Source organism: Bactrocera neohumeralis, chromosome 6 (genome assembly GCF_024586455.1).
Source record: "Bactrocera neohumeralis isolate Rockhampton chromosome 6, APGP_CSIRO_Bneo_wtdbg2-racon-allhic-juicebox.fasta_v2, whole genome shotgun sequence".
Lineage (NCBI taxonomy): Eukaryota > Metazoa > Arthropoda > Insecta > Diptera > Tephritidae > Bactrocera > Bactrocera neohumeralis.
Genome location: NC_065923.1, coordinates 53,550,244 through 53,564,344, shown reverse-complemented (window position 1 = coordinate 53,564,344; position 14,101 = coordinate 53,550,244). Strand labels below are relative to the sequence as shown.

The following is a 14,101-nucleotide window of genomic DNA, read 5'->3' as shown; positions in this document are numbered from 1 at the left end:
CATCTTTTACTACTATGAGCAAAAAAGGGTAAGAGTTTTCTTCATAATTTTAAAATTCTTAATTTATTCTTCAAAATCTATGTCGTCCCTTTCAAAGTAATCTCCCTTGGCCAGAATACACTTGTGCCAACGTTTCTTACAATCCTCGAAATAGTTGTTAAAGCCAATTTTTGGAATAGCCTACAATGCGCGTAGCGATTCACGTTTAATGTCTTCAATTGACTCAAAACGGTTTCCCGGAGCGGTCATTTGAGTTTTTGCCAGAATTCACATGGAGCTAAATCAGGCGAATACGAGGGTTGTGGCACAATATTGATTCAAAATTTGGCGAAAAACTCACTTGCTACTATATTCGGCCGCTTGGTCGTCTCTTTTCGGGTCAAAAGTATAGATTCAAAACTCATCGCCAATAATATGACGTTTCATGACATCTTGGTTGTCGGAAAGCATTATTTCATGGACGGAAACAATGCCAGTAGGATTTCCGACTGTTAATCGCCGACTCTCAAGCATCAGTTCTTTTATTTTATTGACTTGTTGATCATCAGTGGACGTGACCTGTCGTCAACGTGTTTCTCTTTGCGTAATTTGTACCAAACAAAAACACTTGTCCGCGGCAAAGAAATATTGCCGAAGGCCTTTTCCAAACATTCTAAACGTTTCAGCTACAGAAACACAAATTTAAAGGAACTTCTTTGTTGAATAATTTCACTTATCGTAAAATCGCCGAATGCACTTTACGTACTTCAGAAAGACAAGCGCATACTAAATACTAGTGATTATTTTGATGTGACATTTGGCGCAGATGTCGCTGACAGTCATACCAATCTTGAAAAAAAAATACTTCGTGCGAAATTTAATTAAAAAGTCTTACTATTTTTTGCCCAAAAGTAATATAAAAGAAGATATAAAACAGCTGCCACCCTTAGTAGAGTTGAGAAAGATATAAATACGCCAAAAAATTCAAGATTTAGTTTCAATAGTTGCCACCTAGGGTAAAGTAGAACTTTGAAAGTTTTTAAAAACTGTCTCGTGTGCTCAAAAAATTATGTTCTTTATAATATTGTATATAAACGAAAATATTTAATTTTACACTTTTTTGGCTTTTATTTTAGCCCTAATTAAATAATTATGTAACTAAATTTAGAAAAAAATAAGGTTAGTCTATTGCTGTTCTAACCCCTTAATATATATATTTTTACTCTTTAGGAATCTGGATGGAAATACCCTAAAATAATGAGAATTATATGAATTCATCTAGTAAGTACAAACACTTAATAACAATTTTCGCTACTTGCATTAAAAAATCGCAGAAAACAAGTTTAATTTAAAGATTGATATTTTCTTCTCCAAAAAAAATATTTCCACAACCATGCTACTATGTGTATTCAGTGCACTAAATTTATGCTAATATATATACATATTATACATATATACTGGCATACACAGCAACAGTTAAACTTGTTGGCGAGTTCCCAAAATTGCTTCGTTATCCTTCGTCAGTGAAACCCTGCCAGTATTTTGTTGGGGACAGTTAAAAAGTCAAGCCAAAGTTTGCACGCCTCAAGCGAAGCTAACACAACCCGCCGAACAGAAGAGATCGGCTAAATTAGCAGAACTTAATGGAAATAGTTTGGCAATTTGGGCGAACATGATGACCGCCAGGCTTCTGGCAAACAGAGCCCTGAATTTCCACTTAAAAGGAGGCAAATACAACAACCATCAAATTAAGTAAGTTCATGGTTATGCATTGCCTCCATGCTTTGGCTAATCTGCCAAATGCCCGAAGCATCAATAGGGCAATAATCATGAGTCTTTTGCTGTCCTGTAGTTACGTAATGATGACACTTTTGTCAGTTGTTTTGTCCAGCAATCAGTGTGACTTATTTTATTCTCATTGTTATTTTCCATTTCACACAGCGAGTTTTCGGCTGATATTTGTATGTGTACTCGTATATAGCGAAATAATCTTGTAAGGAGAAGTTTGAAAGCAACAACATTCCAACTCTCATAGCGTAAAATAAAAATATATTTGTAGAATTTTGACAAAACCACTTGTCTGAACTAACAAGAAATGGAAATTTTTGGAATCAATATGTATGTGTAAGGGTCTAAGGACTAAGGATTCTGGATGTTTGTCGTAGAATAACACACGTAGAACAAACTATTTAAGAACTTATGGGGATCGAATCATGTCGAAATGGGAACCTAGCAAAAGACTATTTAGGCTATGTGAAAAAATATTTTAATTTTACTAACTTACATAATACATATAACTAATATCTCTGCTGCTGCGCAAGACGAAATATCTCCTGTCATCAAAGAAATGGTCGCCGCACTCGCAACTAGGCACCCACGTCACTGTTGACAGTCATAACTTCGAAGTCGTAGACAATTTCCTCTTGGAACTAACATCAACACCAACAACAATGTCAGCATCGAAATCTAACGCAGAATATCTCTTCCCAACAGGTGGTACTTCGGACTAAGTAGGCGATTGAGAAGTAAAGTCCTCTCTCGACGAATAAAAACCAAACTCTATAAGTCACTCATAATTCCCGTCCTGCTTTATGGTGTAGACGCATGGACAATGACAACAGCTGATGAGTCGACGTTGCGAGTTTTCGAGAGAAAAGTTCTGCGAAAGATTTATGGTCCCTTGCGTGTTGACCACGCCGACGTTGACATAGTTCAGCGAATTATTCAGCTGAGCATGTCGTCCGAATGAACGAAAACACTCCAGCTCTGAAAGTATTCGACGAAATACCCGCCGAGGGAAGCAGAGGAAGAGGAAGACCTCCACTTCGTTGGAGAGACCAGGTGGAGAGGGACCTGGCTTTGCTTGGAATATTCAATTGGCGCCACGTTGCGAAAAGAAGAAACGACTGGCGCGCTGTTGTTAACTCGACTATAATCGCGTTAGCTTTGTCTACGCCAATGAAGAAGAAGAAGAATCGTCATTTGCTGGAAGTGTTGATTTTCTTTTTCTTTTAGCTAAAGAAATGGGTTGATCAAGCACATCGGGAATTCCACAAAGTTTACGGAGGTACTGCCCGAAGTGAAACAACGTGCTGTGATTTGTTTCGTCGCTTGAAAAACCTCGATTTCGATAATAACGGCCGTCAGTCTGAAGAAAGGCCAAAGGCCTTCCAAGACGGTGAGTTGGACACATTGCTTGATCAGGATCTGTGTCAAACGCAGGAAGTGCTGGCTTCAGCATTGGGTCACCCGCCGAGCCATTTTAAAGCGATTGCGTGTGCTGGTAATTATTCAGAAACAGGGAACTTGGGTTCCTGATCACCCCAAAACATGTAGAGGCAAGAAAAAGTGTTTCTGCTGCATGCCAAGTTGCCAAACCTATTAAAACCTACCTGAAAAAGTTTATATGAGAAGTCCAACACCACGCGCCATAATACCCGTCCGATTATTATTTGTGACGTTCGGTGGAACATGGTCTGACCGAGAAGCAGTTCCATTCACAAGCCGGCATCGAAAAATGGCTTGACTCTTGAATAGCAACACCAGCTGAACAGTTTTTCCGTCCTGGTATTCGCGCTCTCCCAGAAATATGGTAAAAATTTGTGACTAGCGATGGGCAACACTTCGAATAATTCAGTTGAAGTTATTTGCTTACAATAAAATTGCATTATTTTTCAAAAGAAGACAAGAACTTAGTATCACACTTAATAATAAGCTCAATTTCGGACCTCGAAAGCAAATATTTCCATTTTGAAAGCTAATTTCGATAACCGGAGACATTATTTTTATTTATATTTATCTACGAAAATAGGTTGATCTAGTACCCAAAAAAATTATTTTTTGCCGTTAGCGTTCCTTAAGCGCTTTATGAATTTTACAAATATTTACTTAAGTAAGAAGTTTTCGAATTTAATTTCAATTGTGAAATAGAAGCCGAAAGCCAAAACCACCAAAACTAGTATATAATAGCAACAGTGCATAAGCCACTATAAGCAAAAACATACTCGGGAAACGAGCAAGAATGCGCTTAGCTGTTGCTCGAGTATTCAGCCAAGTGTTAGAGCTGCTGGCGGTTGCATCGCCTGAAACTAGCTGGAAGCAGCATTGCTGAGACATACCCCACACAGTTTGCAGCTACAATTAGTATATATATTGACATGCACTTATATATACATAGATATGCATGGATAAGTCGAAAGACGCAGGTAAATATGCAGATTCATACAAATTGACTATATAAACCCAAGAGTCGAAAGCGCAAGTAGCTTCAAGTGGAGAAAGTCGACTTTGGTGGCATAACCTTAAGAAAGCTTGGCATTTATGTCCTCCAGCTGCTTTTCAGTTCTTCATCTACGTTAATATTCGTGTATTTCTCGGAAAATTTGTTTGCTATTTGCCCAACACTTTTTGTGGTTGTTGGCTGCAACCGGTGATGCATGGTCGGTGAAGTTGCTTTAATATTTTATTTTATGATTTTTATACAAGGTAGCAGCTGAGAGAGTGCTTCACATTCGCATTCCCGCATACTGATCACAAGGAGCAAAGCTTAAGGAGCAAGTTTTCAAGTCTTTAAAAATATATGCATATTTCATTATGTATTCCATGAATTTTACTGCTCAATAAAAGGTTGTTTTAAGCTGTGCTTATTTTAAAGAACAACGAAGTAAATAATCGAAAATATTTATTATTATATTATTAAGATGATCACTTCAAACGTTACCTACTGGTTCTCTATAGTTCAATTGAAAACAATCCCTCATTTATAAAATACATATTTTTTAATAATTAGAAATAATTTTCGATTCTGTCAATATTTTAAAATCAGAGTTGTTGTCGCATTTCTTGACCTTATTCCCGGATAAATTCGTCGATTAAATTTTTTGTATAACCCTAATTATCAATTCCACTAAGTTTGAAGAGCTTCCCTATGCTAATTTAGCAGCTTACTTCATTCAACATGTTATTTTTGTCTTAAAAAAAAGCAGTTTCCAAATAATTTCAGTAAATTCTGCCGAGTTTTTGGGCGTATATCAATCTGATTCTATACCATTTACGTTGAGCCGACAGTTATAGAAACTGCTTTTTACACTCTGTCCAGAAAGTATCGGGAATTCTTCATTTGAATCTCCCGCATATATAGAAGACAGGTAATTTGTTTTTCCTAGGTTGGTACTGTCCTTAATTATGATGCCAAAAATTGACACGATCTGGTAACCAGTGTGTTTGCAGCAGCTGTTTATGTCAGTCGACCTCTGCTCTCGCGTCGAATTTTCTTTGATGGTTTCAATTAACTCAAAATGGTTTCCCCGGAGCGGTTCTTTGAGTTACAAGAATAGCCAGAAGTCACATAGAGCTAAATCAGGTGAATACGGTGCTTGCTCAATGATATTTGTTGAGTATTTTCCCAAAATTTAAAAAATTTTGTAAAATTCGACAAACACTACTGAGGTCGACTGACATAAGCAGCTTCTGTAAACCCACTGGTTGACAGATCGCGCTAATTTTTGGCATCGTAAGGGCAGTACTAACCTAGCAAAAAAATTACCTGTCTTCCATATTAGCGGGAGATGAGCGGGGGAAATGAAGAACTTCCGATACTTTCTTGGACATCCTTACTTACCTATAATCTACAAAATAAATAATAAAAAATAATTCATCTTCAGATGTTTCAAGAGCTTGCTCCGTGATTCGCCTTAGCCTAGTTATAACGTGTAGAGTTTCATATAAATTTTTATAGAGTTTTCATAAGAAATTTTTCATTTAACGGATTTTATCTGAAAAATATACCAAAAACGCAGTTCCTTAGACCAATGAAGCAGATAAGTTTTCTTGGATATCACGTTCAGTTATATTAGGTACAGGTTACGCTGGTAAAGCTGATATTATTTTTAAAGTTGAGCGAACTTAAGGCTCTCTTCGAGGAAAATCTTAATACCCGTGAAGGTATCTGAGGTGGAAGGGCTGTATGATCGAGTAGCGACTGAGGAAAACGAGAAGTCCAGAAAAAATTGGTTCTGCTGAAGGAAACATCATGGCATATGGTATAAAGACTATGTGAAAGAGAATCAGAGAAATATGTAAGATAGAATACTGTGAAGTAAATTCATAAGAAACTCATAATTTCATGAACCTAAAGTTTTTAATAACATGACCCTGTGCCATCAAGCCAAAGGAACTTCCTCATAAGTACATTTACCTACATATCCATATACTTGCATACATATCTCTATATTTTTATGTGTTAACTAGTGGTCTGTGGTTGGGGCAGCTCGTTCGTTTTCCTCGTTAAAATTCAATTTGTATCGCAAACTGACTTTCTCGCTTGTTTGCCTCTTCATTTACTCATAAAATATATTTACTTACTAGCCTTAGACAACTCACAGGCGTGGAGGCGTCTAGTTCATGTTGATGATGCGGTTCCAGTTTGTTTTGAATGGTCTGTGTGGTTTCTAGTGGCACTGCACACACTAGTGTTGTGCTCGTCATTCCGAACTGCATATCCTCCGACTGTTGTGTTGCCATACTTTTGTATATCTTACAACTTGCCTGCAGCTAAATTTCAACTTCATAACTGCTGCTTGACTTGCTTACCAACCAATTTGTGCTTTTCGTGCTACTCAGTGGGCTATGTACAGATACGAGGGCGAACCGATAAGTACTAGCCTCCAAAAAAAACCAACAACTAAAAAATTGTATTCATTCTTGTCACAATCTTCTTATAGCTCGTTACACCGGACCCAGTGAACCTCCAACTTATTTAATCCATTATCTGGAGGTCTTGTAGTATACCTCTTCTTGGACTCGATTTTTTACCGACACCGGAACTTTTTCAATATTAAGATTATCTATCTCAAATCTCTATCAAAATTATCTGTTGAAAATGGTGGATAGTTTTCCGTTTTTTTTGTGCAATTCGCCATCGAATCGGCCAAATATTCCGACATAGTAGAGCTCTTCTCATAGTGGTCGTTGTATGTGAATCCCAGAAAAGAGTAGCCATCTCATTTTTGGCCTATAGGACAGTCATTGTCCTCTTCGGAATAGGTTCGCAGGATTCATATTTCGTCGAGGGTCACAAAGTGACAGTGTTTCCATCGGGCGGTAGGGTAGGTTCGCAGGTGCAGTTCACTGAATTACTGCTATATTTCATTGAACTGCATCCAATGGTCGCAAAGTCATGACATCACCATTGGACGGTGAGGTTAAGTACTTAACGGGCCGGCCTCGAATATCTCTGTGTATATAAAGTTGTATCGAATAGTGAGTCTTAAATGAATTTCTTCATAGTTTCAATTGGCTCAGCTCAGCGCGCCTTGTGCATGCCAAAAATACTAGATTTGTGGCAGTCATGCTGTGGTATTCTGCTTTCTTCACTTTTATAGCGACTTTATGCTTTCATCAAATATTAAATTATTACTTTACACTGGCGACTGAGTTTTTGTTTGGATGTTTTTCTTGTTGTAACTGTTTGTTTCGTTACATATTTTCGTTCCTTTTGCTCTCTTAGCTCCGATGAGTGTGTCCACTCTTGTTGACTGCCTTCAATTAGGCAAGCCGCTGGCACCAGCGAAAAGCCCTGGAGGGAGACAAACAAATGTTTATTATTTTCCAAACTTAATTATCTGGCTGGCTATCCCGTACGATTTTAGGTGACAGTAGATTTCCAGCATTATCAGCCATTTTGTCATCATAACATTTTTTGGTATACATTTCAGGCCCAAGCCGATTGAAAAGATTTGCATGACAATGCCCAGTTCGCAGTCGACGCCAGTGAAATATTTTCAGTGGAATTGTGGTTTTCGTGGAATGTCGCCCGCGGGGCCTACAACTCTCAGCTCACTCACTAATGATGAATTAATTGCATGCAACAACAAATACTTGGCAAGTGAGCTTGAAATTTTCTGCGAAAAAAGTGAACAAAATAATAAAGTCACAATCACACACAGTCACAATAATCACACCAATTATTTTAAGTGGCCACTGGCTGTGAAAATCGAAATTTAAATGGCTAAGTGCTACTTTGGAGGCAATTTAAACATTTTAAGCTGAAGTGCTCTGCAGGGTGAGAGAGCTGGCTGTCAATGAAGCCAATTTGAGCGAGGGCAGCTCGGTGCACACAAATGAATTGGGTATTTCAATTTGGAATTAATAAATGTGTATTTTGAGTACACATTTATTGAGGACTAAATTAAGCAAACGACTTTAATTAAATATGGTATTTGTATATACATATATATTTAGGGAACAAATAAATTTTAGACCACTTAAAATCTTGCACGAAGCTATAAAGATTCTTACAGTTCCTTAAAAGACCGCAGAATTTTACTTTCTGTCAACTAGGAGAGCATGATCCATCATAGCTTTAATAAATTGTGGGCTTCCTTCCACCATCTGCCTTCTAATTTATAAGAATGTCGAGAAAAACTGCGTTACTATAAATCTAAATGGAAAGAAAAATTTTGCCAGCTGTCTTCGAACAGATTCCCATCTTTGCATATATTTTTTTACAAATAGAAAAAAAGCTCGATAGAAAACGTACTATACAAATTGGCATCGCTACCTCAAGTACCATCGGTTATCAAGCAATCGTAGTAGTTAGAAAGAGAAGGTTTGACGACCAGAAAAAAGAAAGATGGAGAGGAGTGATATTATGAATCATAAAAATATCGCTGCTTTGTTGTTCTTCAGACGGGTAATTGCTATTCGAACTTCTTCATGGTCTGGCAATGGATCGTCTGCTCCATCGTCATCGATTGGGGTATCGGGTTCACCTTCTCCTGGCGTTGTACGTTCATTGCCATTCAGCAGGCTGGAGAAGTGTTCCCTCCATAATTTAAGTATGATCTGGGCCTCGGTCACTAGATCACCTTTGTGGTGACGTATTAGTTTCTTTAAAAACCAGAGAAAATTATTTCAAGAACAAGGTTCGTCAAAAAGAGAATTCAGAGAAATTTATTACTACTTCATAAAATGTTTTATTTCTCATAGTTTAAATGATCCGAACAAGATTAACCATTTTGTTCGATAACTTATTTGAACTTTGAAGCTTCTTTCATCCTAGTCCTCATTTTCATTGGCAAAGAAATGGTACAATCGAGTTTCACAAGCGAATTTTTCACAGGAAATATCATCCGGCTTACGACGGAGTAGGAAGTAAATACTTGGTACTACGTCGAGACTATAAGATGGGTGCATATAATAGCCTTGACAGACGGCAGCGTTAATACGGATTAACTGCTCAGATCCAAATTTGTGGCTGACAGACACCAGCTATGGGAGTTTGAAACTCTCGTAAGCAACTGATTATCATTTTTATACAAAAAAAAAAACATTTTTTATTACAATAAGATATCCACACGTTATTTTTAAAACTGCATCATAACATAAAACTTCTTGTTTTATTATTGTAAATTTGAAAACAGCTGTCAGTGTTGCTTGTTTTTCATTCACAATAGATTAAAATTGGCCATTTTTAATAATGTTGCCAACGAAAATGCAGCTAACTCTCTAAAATTGTGAGGGTTAAATGGGAGTTAACAACGGAGCTATTTTCACTAACTCCTGAATTAATCCGGATTAATTAAGTTAATCCAGATTATCGTTGCCGTCTGTCAATGCTATAAGAATCTGCCAATCAATTTGCGGAAGCTTCTGGCGAATCACTCTCGATATTTGTGATATCTTAATGGAGCACAATCCTCTCCTTTTGACCAAAGCTGGCGGCTTATGAGCTGCTGCTTCATTCAGATGGTCCAATTGTTGATACTATCTCATTATAAGGCATGTTTCAAAGCTATTGAAAGAACAGCTTTACGAATCTCATTAAAAATTTAATAACTGATACAAATGAATTTCCATAAATGACTTTAAATCTTGTTTTAAAATTGACTAAAAAACACGAAATTTTTAAATTAAAATAAGCAGGCCAGGTCAAAGGAAGACAGCAGACTTCGTCATGTCAAATTATAATCAAAACGCTCAGGCCAGGCTTAGCTGTTCATTTTGTATTTGCGCCCTAGAAGCATTCGGCCATTTCCTTAACCGAAGCAATTTAATTTCAAACAAGAAAGCCATGCGAACTGTCAGTAGTTTTATGTTAAGTCCGAGAGCTTTGCCGTCCAATTTCTTTTTCATTTACAAACGAAATAAGATTTTCATTTGCTGACATTCCAAAAGCCACGCACTTATTTCCTTTCATTTATTTTTATTTTCCTTTTTTGTAATCTCTCTTCAAAGCTCGCAGGGAGCCGGCCAAGCAGCTAGCTGGCCAACTGTGCGAACAGTTATACAACCGCCCCACTGCCCATATAATTGTCAAATATATAACAGAAACAACCATAAAGGCGAACAAAATAAGGAAAAACAGTAAATATCGGACCTTCTGAAGCAATGGGAGAGAAGGCAAAGGCGGACAAAGAAAACAAGGCTATCATTGAGTGTTTGCTTATTTGGGCGAACGGGCGCGTGTGTGCGTGTGTGCAATGGTGTTTGGAACGTTGTTGGTGTAATGTGTGAACAAACGAGTAAATTACTATTTCATTGCCTCTAGCAAGTACATATGCTTGTGAGGGTGTGTGTGTTTGATAGGGATGACACACGCGCCATTTTTTCCCCTTCTGCCTTCAACTACTCTACCTTGCAGCAGGGAATAAGGGAATGACCAGCTCAGTTGTGCAATAAGTATAAACCAAAGAAAAAATGGATAAAGTCCGCAAAGAGAAAGGTTAACTTGTAGGACTGGGTATTTTTAAGAGAGTAGATGGATGGGGACTCCATGTGCCATTTACGCGATTACTTCAGTGGCTGCCTAAACTATGATATTTCTCTTTTTGTAGAGTTTTTTATTTACACATGAATGTTTTCAGCACTCTATTTAAAGATAATATTAAATTGGGTTCATAAACTTCACTTTTTGTAGTGAGTTAGTAACGGTAACAGGAAGAGAAATAGTGGAAGCGCAAATACAGTTAGCAAACAAGCAATAATCGAACTCCTTCAGCATTTAAGCTTCAAAGAAGAATACTTTATTTTTAAGTCAGTTGAAAGTATATAGTATATATAAACGTAGGAGATATACATATATATATATATATACAAGATCAAATCGTTAATGGTTAAATCTCATAGTTCTCTATTGCTAGGTTGTATTTCTTGTTAATTCTGTATGACATTATAGTGTGAAACATTTATTCTCACAGAGCTTCCTTCAGCAAAAATCTAAATCTTCTCTGAACATTTCTTCTAACCCAAGATCTTTATATATATATTTAGTTTGTTGTAGTGGCTTTGACAATAATTCATGCCATATGTCGTGTAGATATCTTCTCAAATAAAAAAGTTGTCTATGCGCGGACTTAATTTTGATCGGTCAGTTTGTAAAATATATGAACATGTATGTAGATTAGTTCGCCCTGGATCTTGTATGCTAAAGGATTTTATTGGTAATAGTTTTAATGAAAAAACAATGCATTCAAAATAAAATAATAAAGCTATTTTTCGAAAATAACAATAAAAATTGTTAATCATATTTTTTTCCAAAAGTTCTCAGGTGGGCACATTTTAATTGAGCCTCCTCCGAGGTACTATGGTATTTTACGAAGCTTTTCCATAGCGAGAAGCTTATCGGAAAGACGAACGCAGCTACAAACTTTTCCAATAATTCAATATTTGCGACCAATTATGTTTTACTCTCACGAACTTTTTTTTAGGTTTTATCGACGGCAACGTCACACAAATATCCGACGTTTATACCTAATGAACTCAAAAATATCGTTTTAAATTAAGAACCGTTATTTACTTGGTGAAAGATATATTATATGAAATATGAGATGATATATTATATGAAAACTTTTCTCTTCAACTCATCTGCCGTCTTCACCATAATTTGAAGCTATTCCGAAGGCTTCTGAAGACACCACAGTCTACCATGATCGATATTACGACAGTTCGGTATTATATAATCGGAGCAAACGCGAATCTATATCTATCTTAAACTTCACGTATTTTAAATGAACTGGGTATCTCCCTAGCAACATTTTGTGAAGAAATGCTATCGGTTAGGGCTTATCCTTAGTCTCATACACAAATTATTACTAATTTGGCTTTTCTAAAAGACCGGACCAAGTCTTGCTATATATTCAAAAGAAAAGTGTCATTGTTATATTCTTCCAACGTCTTTCACTACAGAGTGTAAAACATTTGCTCGCCTTATTTTATTACCTAAACTAATAGACCTAAAACTAATGGAGATAGAAATGGTGTTATACATATATACATACATACATACCATTAATGATCTGAAAGGCGAGACGAGTCGAATTCTATCTGGCTATCCGTCCCTTCGTGCAAGCGATAGCTTGGGTTAAAATTGCTATTGCAGATGGACGGCATCTTACCATTGCTTCTCCCACAAAACGCCATTAATCGAAGACTTATAAAGTGTCACAACTAAGTAATAAATTAAGAAATAAAACTGTAATTCGGTACAGGAAATCGCGGAGGGCGGCGGCTTATGTGTGCTGAAGGTATTGAATAATTAATCGACCCTTTATATACAAGTATGCATGTTGCGTATACAATAAGGTATCCGCAAGGATAGATCTTATTTGTAAGTGCATTCGATTTCTAGAACATTTAGCATGAATGAGGTGAAGCTTATGGGCTTAACATCTTTTAGGATATCAAGTATCTTTCGCCTTGTTTAGAGAGAAACACCACTTTGACTCTTTTCCAGCTTTTTGTGATGTAAGATAGTTGGATGCTGCCTTATATATATATTTTAGCTTCAGAACCATGAGTTATTTTAATTTCTGTAGCTTTATGGAAATAATCCCATTCGCAGCCGCTGCTTTAAGTTGAAATGGGCTGTTTATTGGGTATATAATGTATCTTCTTGCTAATATTTTCAATAATGTCAGGTTGTATCTCCACAGCGGTTTGCTGACTAGCAGAGAAAAATATTTCCAGAAGTTCCTCTAGAGATTATTCAGTAGGGGAGGTCCAGATTCCAACCCTTGTCTTAAATAAAATATATTGATGTATTCCTTAGACAGTAACTTACTCAGTCCAGCTGATTCTATGCAGCCTTTTAACGATATGCTGAAAGATTGCTGGAAGTCTGCCTTTGCTTTCCTAACTTTTTGTAATACTTCATAGAAAGCTTTTCTATATTGGATTCTTACGTTTTTAAAAGTTAACGTGGTAAAGATCTTTTCTAACTTTTTCACCTCTGCATTACTGATGGTATTCCTAAACCTACTTGTCCTAAGATTTTGGTTACTTTCTTGGTAAACTTATTCCACGCTGTTTTTTTGGGGTTTCTATATTGTTGGAGAGTACCCGCGAATGTTGAAGAAAATCCAGGAGTGGTTCGACATACCTTCCTCCTCGAACACGATTTACTGCTGGGCTCTTGGATTGCTCTGATGTCAATGCCCTTCTAACTTTTGGGGGTTGTCAGAAAAGAAAGAAGCCACCGATTTCGAAAAAGCTTAGCAGATTTGAAAGGCGAGACAAAACAATTTATCAATACTCTCTTCGATGGAGAGCATTGAATCTTCCAGAGAGATTCAGCTCAAGCACACCAGGAAACAACAACAACTGGTGATTGACCATCTGGAAGTCTACATTTTAGTCCATTATTTGTGAGAGTTGAAGAATATGACTTGTCGAATACCACACAGAAATTTGGAGAGTTTCAGAAAATCTTTCGTTCGAACAGCGTCGTCAATAATAATTGAAACTGTGCATGCTGCTATTGACCAAAAACCGGACTGTTTAATGGCTTGTGTGAATAAAAGGTGACCAAATATGCATTATTATAATACGTATTATAGTTTAATTTTTATAACGGCCGAAAACTTGGCGGGACTTGCCCTTAAAAGGAAAGGTGTGTATTTGTGAAGAAATGGCTATTATGACCCAACATACCTTCATGCATACCTTCAAAATAAGTTGATGGTTCTTAATACATAATACCACAATTTTTATTTTTATAATAACCCTACAGACCACAAATTTATATGTATGTAATCTATAGTTCAGTTTGCCCATATTTTTCACTGGAGTCTTATAAATGGAAGTTATAATGGAGTTAATAACTAAAGTTTATTCAGCTCTGATT

The 14,101-nt window shown here is 36.7% G+C and overlaps 1 protein-coding gene across 3 annotated transcripts in view; it reads left to right on the top strand.

Moving 5' to 3' along the window:
- LOC126762764 (uncharacterized) overlaps positions 1–14,101 on the top strand; it is a 165,683-nt gene that overhangs the window by 51,577 nt on the left and 100,005 nt on the right. For 2 of the 3 annotated variants that reach the window (XM_050479790.1, XM_050479788.1), the window contains exon 2: positions 1,210–1,260. The exons of the other annotated variant lie outside the window; for it this stretch is intronic. The gene's annotated coding sequence lies outside the window, so the exon portion shown is untranslated. The remainder of the gene's footprint in view (positions 1–1,209; positions 1,261–14,101) is intronic. 3 annotated transcript variants of the gene reach the window in all.